The 12,637-nt window shown below is 44.9% G+C and overlaps 1 long non-coding RNA gene across 1 annotated transcript; it reads right to left on the minus strand.

Annotated features, from left to right (window-relative positions):
• Window positions 1-5,760: 5,760 nt before the first annotated feature.
• LOC115148111 (uncharacterized) lies at window positions 5,761-11,780 on the minus strand. The gene is made up of 2 exons (XR_003866587.1): window positions 11,165-11,780; window positions 5,761-6,355 (listed from the first exon to the last, which is right to left on the minus strand). It is a non-coding gene; the product is annotated as an uncharacterized LOC115148111 (long non-coding RNA).
• Window positions 11,781-12,637: the final 857 nt, after the last annotated feature.

Genomic DNA, 12,637 nt, shown 5'->3' on the forward strand with positions numbered 1-12,637 from the left:
AGCTACTCTTTCTGGGGTCCAGCAGCATAAGATAGTTGCATACAGTTTAAAATACATCGTGACATTACATTTCACAACACCTTACACAACACATTCAGTGAGTTCCCCCCTTACCATGTGTATGTGTGTCTGTGCCTGTGTGTGTCTCTTCACAGTTCCCACTGTTCCATAAGGTGTATTTGTATCTGTTTGTTAAATCTAATTTTACTGCTTGCATCAGTTACCTGATGTGGAATAGAGTTCCATGTAGTCATGGCTCTATGTAGTACTGTGTGCTTCCTATAGTCTGTTCTTGACCTGGGGACTGTAAAGAGACCTTTGGTGGCATGTCTTGTGGGGTATGTATGGGTGTCCGAGCTGTGTGCTAGTAGTTTAAACAGACAGCCCAGTGCATTCAGCATGTCAACACTTCTTACAAAAACAAGTAATGATGAAGTCAATCTCTCCTCCACCTAGAGCCATGAGAGATTTACATGCATATTATTTACATTCACCAGCTAATGTGGAGAACACAGGCTATACCTCTGTAACGGACGAAAAATACTTTACAATTTACATATGTTGAAAACATTAACATACAGTTGAAGTCGGAAGTTTACATACACCTTAGCCAAATACATTTAAACACAGTTTTTCACAATTCCTGACATTTAATCCTAGGAAAAATTCCCTGTCTTAGGTCAGTTAGGATCCCCACCTAATTTTAAGAATGAATAATAATAGAGAGAATGAATTAGAGAGAATTATTTATTTCAGCTTTTATTTATTTCTTCACATTCCTTGTGGGACCCACGAAGCATCGTTACCCATCACTCCACAAAAGCCGCGGCCCTTGCAGAGCAAGGGGAACAACTACTTAAGGTCGCAGAGCGAGTGACATCACCCGATTGAACCGCTATTAGCGCGCACCACCGCTAACTAACTAGCCATTTCACATCGGTTACAGTAGCATTGCCTTTAAATTGTTTAACTTGGTTCAAATGTTTAGGGTAGCCTTCCACAAGCTTCCCACAATAAGTTGGGTGAATTTTGGCACATTCCTCATGACAGAGCTGGTGTAACTGAATCAGGTTTGTAGGCCTCCTTGCTCGCACATGCTTTTTCAGTTCTGCCCACAAACTGTCTATGGGATTGAGGTCAGGGCTTTGTGATGGCCACTCCAATACCTTGACTTTGTTTTCCTTAAGCCATTTTGCCACAACTTTTAAAGTATGCTTGGGGTCATCGTCCATTTGGAAGACCCATTTGCGACCAAGCTTTAACTTCCTGACTGATGTCTTGAGATGTTGCTTCAATATATCCACATCATTTTCCTTCCTCATGTTGCCATCTATTTTGTGAAGTGCACCAGTCCCTCCTGCTGTAACGTGCGTCGTATAGAGGGGACCAAGGCGCGGCGTGTTGAGTGCTCATGATTATTCTTTAATGAAAACTAAACAATTTTACAAGAAACAAAAACGACAGCAAACAGTTCCGTCAGGCAACAGACAACAAAACGGAAAACAACTATCCACAAACACAATAGAAAAACCCCCAACTTAAATATGATCTCCAATTAGAGGCAACGAGGGCCAGCTGCCTCCAATTGGAGATCAACCCCCCAAAAAACAACATAGAAATAGAAAAACTAGAACTTAAACATAGAAATAGAAAACATAGAAAACCACCCAAAACACTCCCTGTCACGCCCTGACTACTTTACTATAGAAAATGACATCTTACAAAGGTACCCCCGCCCAAAGGTGCAGACTCCGAATGCAACAAAAAACTAAACAAAAGAAACCACAAAACAAAAAGGCAGGGTAGGGAGGGTGACAATTGTCTATGGCGGTTCTAGTGCAGTACCCAGAACCTTACCATCCAGCAGATCCTCCAGCAGCGGATGTGGCTCCGGTTCGGAGCGTAACCCCGTGCTACCCGCAGATCCCTCTGCTTCTGTAACACCGGACCGTGGATCGTCATCGTCGGAGGAACCGGACTGTAGGTCATCACCGGAGACTCCGGGCTGCAGGCCGACGCTGGAGACTCCGGGCTGCAGGCCGACGCTGGAGACTCCGGGCTGCAGGCCGACGCTGGAGACTCCGGGCTGCAGGCCGTCGCTGGAGGCTGCAGGCCAACGCTGGAGACTCCGGGCTGCAGGCCGACGCTGGAGGCTCCGGACTAGGGAGCGTCGCTGGAGGTTCCGGGACTGAGGAGCGTCGCCGGAGGCTCCGGACTGGGAAGCGTCATTATAGGTTCCGGACTAGGGACCGTTGCTGCAGGCTCCATGCCATGGATCATCTCTACAGGCTCCGGGCCATGGATCATTCCTACATGCTTCTTACCATGGATTATCCCTACAGGCTCCGGACCATGGATAATCCCTACAGGCTTCTTGCCATGGATTATCTCTATGTGGCTCCGGGCCATGGATCATCACTACAGGTTTTGTGCCATGGATCATCTCTACAGGCTTCGCACCATAGATTATCACTGGAGGCTTTTCTCGTGGAGCTGGAACAGGTCTCACCGGACTGGAGAGACGCACTGAGGACCGGGTGCGCAGAGCAGGCACAGGACGTGCTGGGCTATGGAGGCGCACTGGCGGGAGAGTGCGAGGAGCAGGCACAGGACGTACTGGGCTAGGGAGGCGCACTGGAAGGAGAGTGCGAGGAGCAGGCACAGGATTTACTGGGCTAGGGAGGCGCACTGGAGGGAGAGTGCGAGGAGCAGGCACAGGCTCACCACAATAAGCACGAGGAGTTGGCTCAGGTCTCACCCCTGGCCCAGCCAAACTACCCGTGTGCCCCCCCAAAAAAAAAATTGGGGGCTGCCTCTCGTTCTTCCAGGCTACGATACCTGTCTATTACCTGGCCACAAGTCCAGTTTCTCCTTTCGGTCCACTCCTTCATCGACCAGGTATCCATCTCTGCCCGGGCACGCCGCTTGATCCAATCATGGTGGGTAGTTCTGTAATGTGCGTCGTATAGAGGGGACCAAGGCGCGGCGTGTTGAGTGCTCATGATTATTCTAAACACTTTTACAAAGAAACAAATATGACAGCAAACAGTTCCGTCAGGCAACAGACAACAAAACGGAACACAAACACAATAGAAAAAAACCCAACTTAAATATGATCTCCAATTAGAGGACCATCTGCCTCCAATTGGAGATCAACCCCCCAAAAAACAACATAGAAATAGAAAAACTAGAACTTAAACATAGAAATAGAAAACATAGAAAATCACCCAAAACACCCCCCGTCACGTCCTGACCTACTTTACTATAGAAAATGACATCTTACAAGGGTCAGGACGTGACACCTGCAGCAAAGCACCCCCACAACATGATGCTGCCACCCCTGTGCTTCACTGGTGGGATGGTGTTCTTCGGCTTGCAAGCTTCCCCCTTTTTCCTCCAAAACATAACGATGGTCATTATGGCCAAACAGTTCTATATTTGTTTTATCAGACCAGAGGACATTTCTCCAAAAAGTACAATCTTTGTCCCCATGTGCAGTTGCAAACCGTAGTCTGGCTTTTTTATGGCGGTTTTGGAGCAGTGGCTTTTTCCTTGCTGAGCGGCCTTTCAGGTTATGTCAAGATAGGACTCGTTTTACAGTGGATAGATACTTTTGTACATGTTACCTCCAGCATCTTCACAAGGTTCTTTGCTTTTCGCACCAAAGTACGTTAATCTCTAGGAGACAGAATGCGTCTCCTTCCTGAGCGGTATGACGGCTGTGTGGTCCCATGGTGTTTATACTTGCGTACTATTGTTTGTACAGATGAACATGGTACCTTCAGGCATTTGGAAATTGCTCCCAAGGATGAACCAGACTTGTGGAGGTCTACAATCTGAGGTTTTGGCTGATTTCTTTTGATTTTCCCATGATGTCAAGCAAAGAGGCACTGAGTTTGAAGGTAGGCCTTGAAATACATCCACAGGTACATCTCCAATTGACTCAGATGATGTCAATTAGCCTATCAGAAGCTTCTAAAGCCATGACATCATTTTCTGGAATTTTCCAAGCTGTTCAAAGGCACAGTCAACTTAGTGTATGTAAACTTCTGACCCACTGGAATTGTGATACAGTGAATTTTCAGTGAAATAATCTGTCTGTAAACAATTGTTGGAAAAATTACTTGTGTCATGCACAAAGTAGATGTCCTAACCGACTTGCCAAAACTATAGTTTGTTAACAAGAAATTTGTGGAGTGGTTGAAAAACGAGTTTTAATGACTCCAACCTAAGTGTATGTAAACTTCTGACTTCAACTGTAGACGTAAAACATTAACATAGGGTTCTAAGATGACAGAGAATAGTGAAATAAAAATCTACATGTTTGAATCCACCTATTTTTATTTGTGAAAAGTTGATATTTCAGGGTGATAATAAGGTCAATAGTAAATAGTAACTTAAAGAAAAATAACTGCCGTTTTACACAGAAGATCTGCAGCCTGCAACACAGAAGATCTGCAGCCTGCAACACAGAGGATCTGCAGCCTGCAACACAGAGGATCTGCAGCCTGCAACACAGAGGATCTGCAGCCTGCAACACAGAAGATCTGCAGCCTTCAACACAGAGGATCTGCAGCCTAGGAGCATAGGGAGCAGTAGTGTGAGTCGTGTTCTATAAATATAGAGGACTGGAAACGTGACGCATGGCCAGCATTGCGCTGGCAGAATAGACACAGACAGGTGTTCTCAAAGGGGGAAGCCACAGAGTTCAACACTGACTAAAGGAGAATAAACTGTGTGGAGAACATAAACTAAATCTATGAAACATTCTTTTAAAAATCAGCTTGTTTACAGCACCCACACTGTGAGGGAACTTCATCCCAGTTTCAGGAGCATGCAGTGCCTGATTAACACCGTAGGGAGCAGACATGGACAATACTGCGATGGCTCAGCTATTTTCTTTTCACATTGTTCTTTCCAGCACGGATCCATAAACTATGGTGGCTGAGTGACCAGGCCAGCCCAGTACACCTCTGCTGGGCTTAGCCTGGTTTGGCTCAGTAGTGTGAAAAGGGTTCAGGTTTGTGGATTAGTCCTACTTTAGGGGATGTTTGGCAAAGGGCCTCAAGCTCAGCTTCCACCTGTCCTGTGTGTCAAAATGTAATACGCTGCCTCCCCTCATTACGTCGGTGGCATTTCGAAAGTCGAGGGCTCAGATCAGATTTGACATGGGAATTCAGTGCCTTAGTTCCTCTGGCTATCCAAAAGTGGGAAAGTACCACCCCACCCTTACCTTGCTGTTATGTCTATTCATTTCAGTTCAGGAAGGAGCATATGCTGTTGACAAAACCGATACATTTTTAAATAGTTTTTCGAAACCATAATTAACCTGACCTCAAATTATGATTTCACATTACAGCACATCGTATCATCAAACAGTTGTTATTTCTTCAGACACACAACATTTGCTCAGTGTTAAAAGCACTTGGACCCACTCCACTACACAGTCAGGTTTGTGTAACTTGCCAATGGTTTGGTTGAGGAGAGATGGGGGATTTGAACTGGTAATCTCTGGCTATGTGGGCTGTCAGCTGTTCGCTCATTTCAGAGAGGCTTTTTATAGTTCCCTCCCAAGTTCGAACCGAAATGGGAGGTGCTTGTCTGTAACGATGCATTTGTAAAAGATTACAGTGCACCTGTGCCTTTCTCTCTCTCTCTCTCCCCAGAGTTTCCATGGTTACCGAGTAAATGGGCCTTTCAAATGACATCACTCAGCAATCGGCTTTATTTAGATTTAAATAAGAGTTAATTAGTCCCTGATTGGTATAATTTCATGGATGTTTATTTCTCAGGCACAGTAGCTGCAGCAAAAGATTAAAGGCACCATTTAGACTCAAAGAAAGATTCATGAAGATGTGTTCAAGCTTGGCTGATGTAGTGAAAGAATTACATTTGATTTGAGGGGTAGATACAAACTAGTACCTCGGAAATAAACGGATATGCAAATGTACATATTAGACTAGAAGACATAGATAATGAAACTTTTCCACATTCATTTAAGAATCTTCTGTTGAAACTGAAATAGATTGTTGCCGATAGCACAGGAAATGTTGAATGAGCAGACTCTGACCCAATTCGGAAGTGAGGGATAAATAACAACAGGTAGGCCCACCCTCACCCACCTGTGCGATGGTACGGTCGGGGCACCAGCTCTGGATCTGATTCCTGAAGGTGTCCAGGATGGTGTTGTACCCGTCAGGTACCAGGGCGTCCTCGGGGGTCATTGTGGGTGACCTTGGTCAGCAGCTGGGTGAAAGGGGGCACGCTGGACAGATGGACCAGGCCGAGCTACGTCATGTCCTGCATCCTGTGTTCGGCTTGGGCTCCATATAGTTTAGGTCGAGGGAAGCACCTCCTAGGGGAGGAGGAGATGCATTTCATTTGTCTAACTAGCTATACATATACACTATATATACACACACAAAAGTATGTGGACACGCCTTCAAAATAGTGGATTTAGCTATTTCAGCCACACCTGTTGCTCACAGGTGTATAAAATCGAGCACACAGCCTTGCAATCTCCATAGACACACATTGGCAGTAGAATGGCCTTACTGAAGAGCTCAGTGACTTTCAACTTAGCACCGTCATATGACACCACTTTTCCAACAAGTCAGTTTGTCAGATTTCTGAGCTGCCCATGTCAACTGTCGGTGTTGTTATTGTGAAGTGGAAACGACGTCTAGAAGCAAAACAACGGCTCAGCCGCGGAGTGATAGGCCACACAAGCTCACAGAACGGGACTACCGATCTATCCTCTGTTGCAACAAGAACTGTTCGTTGGGAGCTTCGTGAAGTGGGTTTCTATGGCAGAGCAGCTGCACACTAGCCTAAGATCACCATGTGCTATGCCAAGTGTCGGCTGGAGTGGTGTAAAGCTACCCGCCATTGGACTCTGGAGCAGTGGAAATGCGTTCTCTGGAGTGATGAATCACGCTTCACCATCTGGCAGTCCGACGGACGAATCTGGATTTGGCCTGCACATGGCCCTGACCTCAACCCCATCAAACACCTTTGGGATGAATTGGAACGCCGACTGAGAGCCAGGCCTAATCACCCAACATCAGTGCCCAACCTCACTAATGCTCTTGTGGCTGAATGGAAGTAAGTCCCTGCAGCAATGTTCCAACATCTAGTGAAAAGCCTTCCCAGAAGAGTGGAGGCTTTTATATCAGCAAAGGGGGGACCAACTCCGTATTAATGTCCACAATGTTGGAATGAGATGTTCGACGAGCAGGTGTCCACATACTTTTGGTCATGTAGTGCATGTAAGGTATAAACCCTGAGGTTCTGTACATTACATAAGCATCAACACACGATATACTGTGCATTGCCAGGGAATTACGCACACCTCAGGGATGTGAGAAGGTCCGAAGGCCTGGATATTGACCAGACTCATCCAAAGGGATTGATAGTTACATTTTTCCTCGTTGGGCCTGCGTTTACAATGTATCCAATTTCAGTTTGTGTGGTTGTTGGATTAGCTTTCTGTAACAAATACGGGCTGCATGTGTAGGTGCATATTACATCATGATTGCAAGGTGTCCCGATATCTTTTCCAACTATATGGTTTTAATGCTTATTCTAGTATGCCCTTCTAGCCAATCAGAGTATTCAACAATGCTGTGGTATGATTTAAGTAATAGCATCTTCTGTAATGTTTCGCTGCACAGTGAATATGCCTACTACTACTGGGTCAATAATTATTTCATTGAATAACTGCAACAAACACAGTAGAGAGACTGACAATGATGATGTTTCCTATATGACGATTCATTGCTAATTTGTAACAAATTGGGTCGGAGGGTGAAGAAGTCAACTCATAGGAAATTTGCTGAGAAAATAGTGGGTTCATTATGAGATGGAAGTATGGCAGCTAACCATCCTCATCACTAAGTAGAAATCAAAACTGGATGGTGTTCAGAGATAGATGGGAGGGGTTGAGGGTAGCTGAAGGATGGGACTGGATGGTGTTCAGAGATAGATGGGAGGGGTTGAGGGTAGCTGAAGGATGGGACTGGATGGTGTTCAGAGATAGATGGGAGGGGTTGAGGGTAGCTGAAGGATGGGACTGGATGGTGTTCAGAGATAGATGGGAGGGGTTGAGGAGAGCTGAAGGATGGGACTGGATGGTGTTCAGAGATAGATGGGAGGGGTTGAGTGGAGCTGAAGGATGGGACTGGATGGTGTTCAGAGATAGATGGGAGGGGTTGAGGGTAGCTGAAGGATGGGACTGGATGGTGTTCAGAGATAGATGGGAGGGGTTGAGGGTAGCTGAAGGATGGGACTGGATGGTGTTCAGAGATAGATGGGAGGGGTTGAGTGGAGCTGAAGGATGGGACTGGATGGTGTTCAGAGATAGATGGGAGGGGTTGAGGGGAGCTGAAGGATGGGACTGGATGGTGTTCAGAGATAGATGGGAGGGGTTGGGGGTAGCTGAAGGATGGGACTGGATGGTGTTCAGAGATAGATGTGAGGGGTTGAGGGTAGCTGAAGGATGGGACTAAAACAAACAATAGATAACTAATGTAAAATATACTGTGTCTGTAAAATGTATATAGTATGTATAAGCTGGAAGTAGAAGCCTAAGTGTTGTTGTCCATTAGTTTACTACAATTAGGTGAGGGGTGTTAGGGTTAGGGGAAAATAATAATAATAATGGAAAATATATATAAAATAAATATATACGAGTTTGTAATTTATGCAGACAACTACATTGATAGAAACTACAATCTATCTGCAATATTAAAGGTGATCTACCCCCCCCCATTTTTTTACAAATAAATAAAATAAGAGCAACACAACCTGGTGTACCTTATATCAAAGAAAGTCCTAATGCCATTGGCGAAGGGAAATTCAGGGGGCTAAAATAGATCTGGATGCATAAAGTCAGCAGTGGGAAGTAAGCTGAACTAGGTCTGAGATATTCAGTTACACACCTTGTGGGTGGGCCAAGTCGCATGTGAGAGAGACACTATGAGATCACTACCCTACTTGGGTGATAAAAGAAAAGGGATAGATTTTATTCTTGACAAGTCAATTGTCTCCAAAAGACACTAACTGATATCGATACATGTGATTATATGATATGTTAATTGAAGGGTTAAGTTGAAATTGTCTTGTTAAAAATCATAGATAGGTGACCTGGTTAAAGTTCTGCTCCACAGTTTATCCTAAACATAAGGTAGTAGTCAGGTTGGGATTAAACTCGTTTCCGTTATGGAAATGCCACTGTATCAACAGGTTCTAAAAAATGACCAGGAACTGACGTAGTGAGGTCTTATACATGATGTGGACCAGCAACTGGAGTAGTGAGGTCTGATACATGATGTTGACCAGGAACTGGAGTAGTGAGGTCTGGTACATGATGCTGACCAGGAACTGGAGTAGTGAGGTCTCATACATGATGTGGACCAGGAACTGGAGTAGTGAGGTCTGATACATGATGTGGACCAGGAACTGGAGTAGTGAGGTCTGGTACATGATGCTGACCAGGAACTGGAGTAGTGAGGTCTGATACATGATGCTGACCAGGAACTGGAGTAGTGAGGTCTGATACATGATGCTGACCAGGAACTGGAGTAGTGAGGTCTGGTACATGATGTGGACCAGGAACTGGAGTAGTGAGGTCTGGTACATGATGTGGACCAGGAACTGGAGTAGTGAGGTCTGATACATGATGTTGACCAGGAACTGGAGTAGTGATGTCTAATACATGATGTTGAACAGGAACTGGAGTAGTGAGGTCTGATACATGATGTTGACCAGGAACTGGAGTAGTGAGGTCTGGTACATGATGCGGACCAGGAACTGGAGTAGTGAGGTCTGGTACATGATGCGGACCAGGAACTGGAGTAGTGAGGTCTGATACATGATGTGGACCAGGAACTGGAGTAGTGAGGTCTGGTACATGATGCTGACCAGGAACTGGAGTAGTGAGGTCTGATACATGATGTTGACCAGGAACTGGAGTAGTGAGGTCTAATACATGATGTTGAACAGGAACTGGAGTAGTGAGGTCTGATACATGATGTTGACCAGGAACTGGAGTAGTGAGGTCTGGTACATGATGCTGACCAGGAACTGGAGTAGTGAGGTCTGGTACATGATGCTGACCAGGAACTGGAGTAGTGAGGTCTGATACATGATGCGGACCAGGAACTGGAGTAGTGAGGTCTGATACATGATGTGGACCAGGAACTGGAGTAGTGAGGTCTGGTACATGATGCTGACCAGGAACTGGAGTAGTGAGGTCTGATACATGATGTGGACCAGGAACTGGAGTAGTGAGGTCTGGTACATGATGCTGACCAGGAACTGGAGTAGTGAGGTCTGATACATGATGTGGACCAGGAACTGGAGTAGTGAGGTCTGGTACATGATGCTGACCAGGAACTGGAGTAGTGAGGTCTAATACATGATGAACAGGAACTGGAGTAGTGAGGTCTGATACATGATGTTGACCAGGAACTGGAGTAGTGAGGTCTGGTACATGATGTGGACCAGGAACTGGAGTAGTGAGGTCTGATACATGATGTTGACCAGGAACTGGAGTAGTGAGGTCTGGTACATGATGTTGACCAGGAACTGGAGTAGTGAGGTCTGATACATGATGCTGACCAGAAACTGGTGTAGGGAGGTCTGATACATGATGTGATGTTGACGAGGCTCATCTCTACTATGAGGAAGTACAGGATGCTGCCCCGTGTGGCCACCGGACGGTACTGCTCCTTGGCCAGGTTGATCTTTACCTCTCAGCGGCCACTGTTCATTTCTCACTCATTGGAACAATTCTATTACATTGTTGGATTATTGTGTCTTCACGAATCTTAGTTGAAAAACATATTGGGATGCCTAAAAATGTGTTTGAAAATGTCATGCTCTTTCAAAGCAGCCTTTTGTATCATACTTATCATATGACAGAATAGGAAGGAAATGTGGACCTGTAAACGGAAATCTGTTTTGCATTGTAGCTTGATTTGATATTTTTTCGCATTACTTAAAAGATTTTGAAGGGAGACACACACACGTAACCTGCCCTAGCAATGCAGTAAAATGACAAACACGTACACAAATAATTATAATTTAATAAATACATTTAGAAAAAAATCAAGAAATGTCAGAACGAATCCAATTAACAACCCAAATAGCTCTGCAACAGTACCTGTAACATACTTCCTCTGCTGTGGTCTTGCTGACCATTAGGACCTCGATGAGGGGGTTGTCCTCCACCTATAGGGCCCTCAGTGCTGGTCAGTCTGTACAGGAGGCTATCCTCCTGAATCTTCCTTTTGTTGGACGTCACTTCCTCCAAGTGCTTCACATGCTCTGACTCCAGCTCCTGATAGAGAGGGGGCCATTTTGCTTTCACTGGTCCTGGGGCCCTTGTTAAGATCAATGGCATCATGAAATGTACCCAGTACCAGGATATTTTTGCCAAAAACATGGTTTCCTCTGCCAGGAGGCTTAAACTTGGCCGCAAGTGGATCCTGCAGCAAGACAATAACCCCCAAGCACATATCAAAATCCACATAGAAATGGCTAATTGCCAACAAATCCAACATTTTGCAATGGCCATATCAGTCTCTTGAAACCCATTGAAAACCTGTGGTTTGAATTGAAAAGGGCAGTCTATAAGCGCAGATGAAGGATATGAAGGATCTGGAAGGATTCTGCATTGAGGAATGGTCTAAGATCCCTCCCAATGTGTTCGCCAACTCATAAAACATTTTAGAAAAAGGCTCAGTGCCGTTATCCTCGCATGGTGAGGTAGTGAAAGGTATTAAAAACAGAGGTGTCAATAATCTTGACGACTACCTTTTTGAGAATAAAAATAATTGTATTAGAATAAAGGAATATAATTTCCCAAATGTTTTGAGTGTACAATATATCTCAGTCTTTGAATGATTTATTTTATGTAATTTTTGCTTATCTTTACCAAGGGTGTGAATAATTTCGGACCCCACTGTATATTCCCTTCATCCAAGGGTGCATGGTTGCAGAGTAGTGTACCTTCAAAGGAATGACTTCTTTGTTAATGAAAAATAAGTCCTTCATAGCTTCAGTCCAGGAGCAGAGGCCAACCCCATAGCCAATATCCTCTTGGATGCCTCCAGGTTGTAATCCTCTAGTCCAGGTACAGTGCAAACGGCTACCTCTTCAGTGATAGAGTCCTGATGCCATGACGGTACAAGAGTACACACATGTATTGGTAGTAATTGACAACAACTAGGTTTAAATTATATTTTGGTTTTAATTCAGGGCTATTCTACTCCAGGCCTGGACGACAGGAACACAATCAGATGTTCATTCTTCCCCTATAATCAGACACTGATTCAGTGTTGACTCTGTGGCCTATCAGTGGCATTGACCAATCTAACAATAGACTTCCAGGTCGAAAAATGCAACCAGCAGTTCTTCAGCCCTTGAGGGCTGGTAGTTGAATAACCCTGGTCTAAAATAAGGACGTTCATTTGATAAACATCTATTAAAAGGCTCATGACAGATTGGACAGAAGAAATTCAGTCAGTCATATCAGACCGCATGTGGTTTTGCAACTTCAAAAACACCATGTTCCTCTGAGAGTTGATGGGACAAATGGCTGTGACATCAGATTCCTTGACTTCACTGGCACATC

The sequence above is a fragment of the Salmo trutta genome, chromosome 2, assembly GCF_901001165.1.
Source record: "Salmo trutta chromosome 2, fSalTru1.1, whole genome shotgun sequence".
NCBI lineage: Eukaryota > Metazoa > Chordata > Actinopteri > Salmoniformes > Salmonidae > Salmo > Salmo trutta.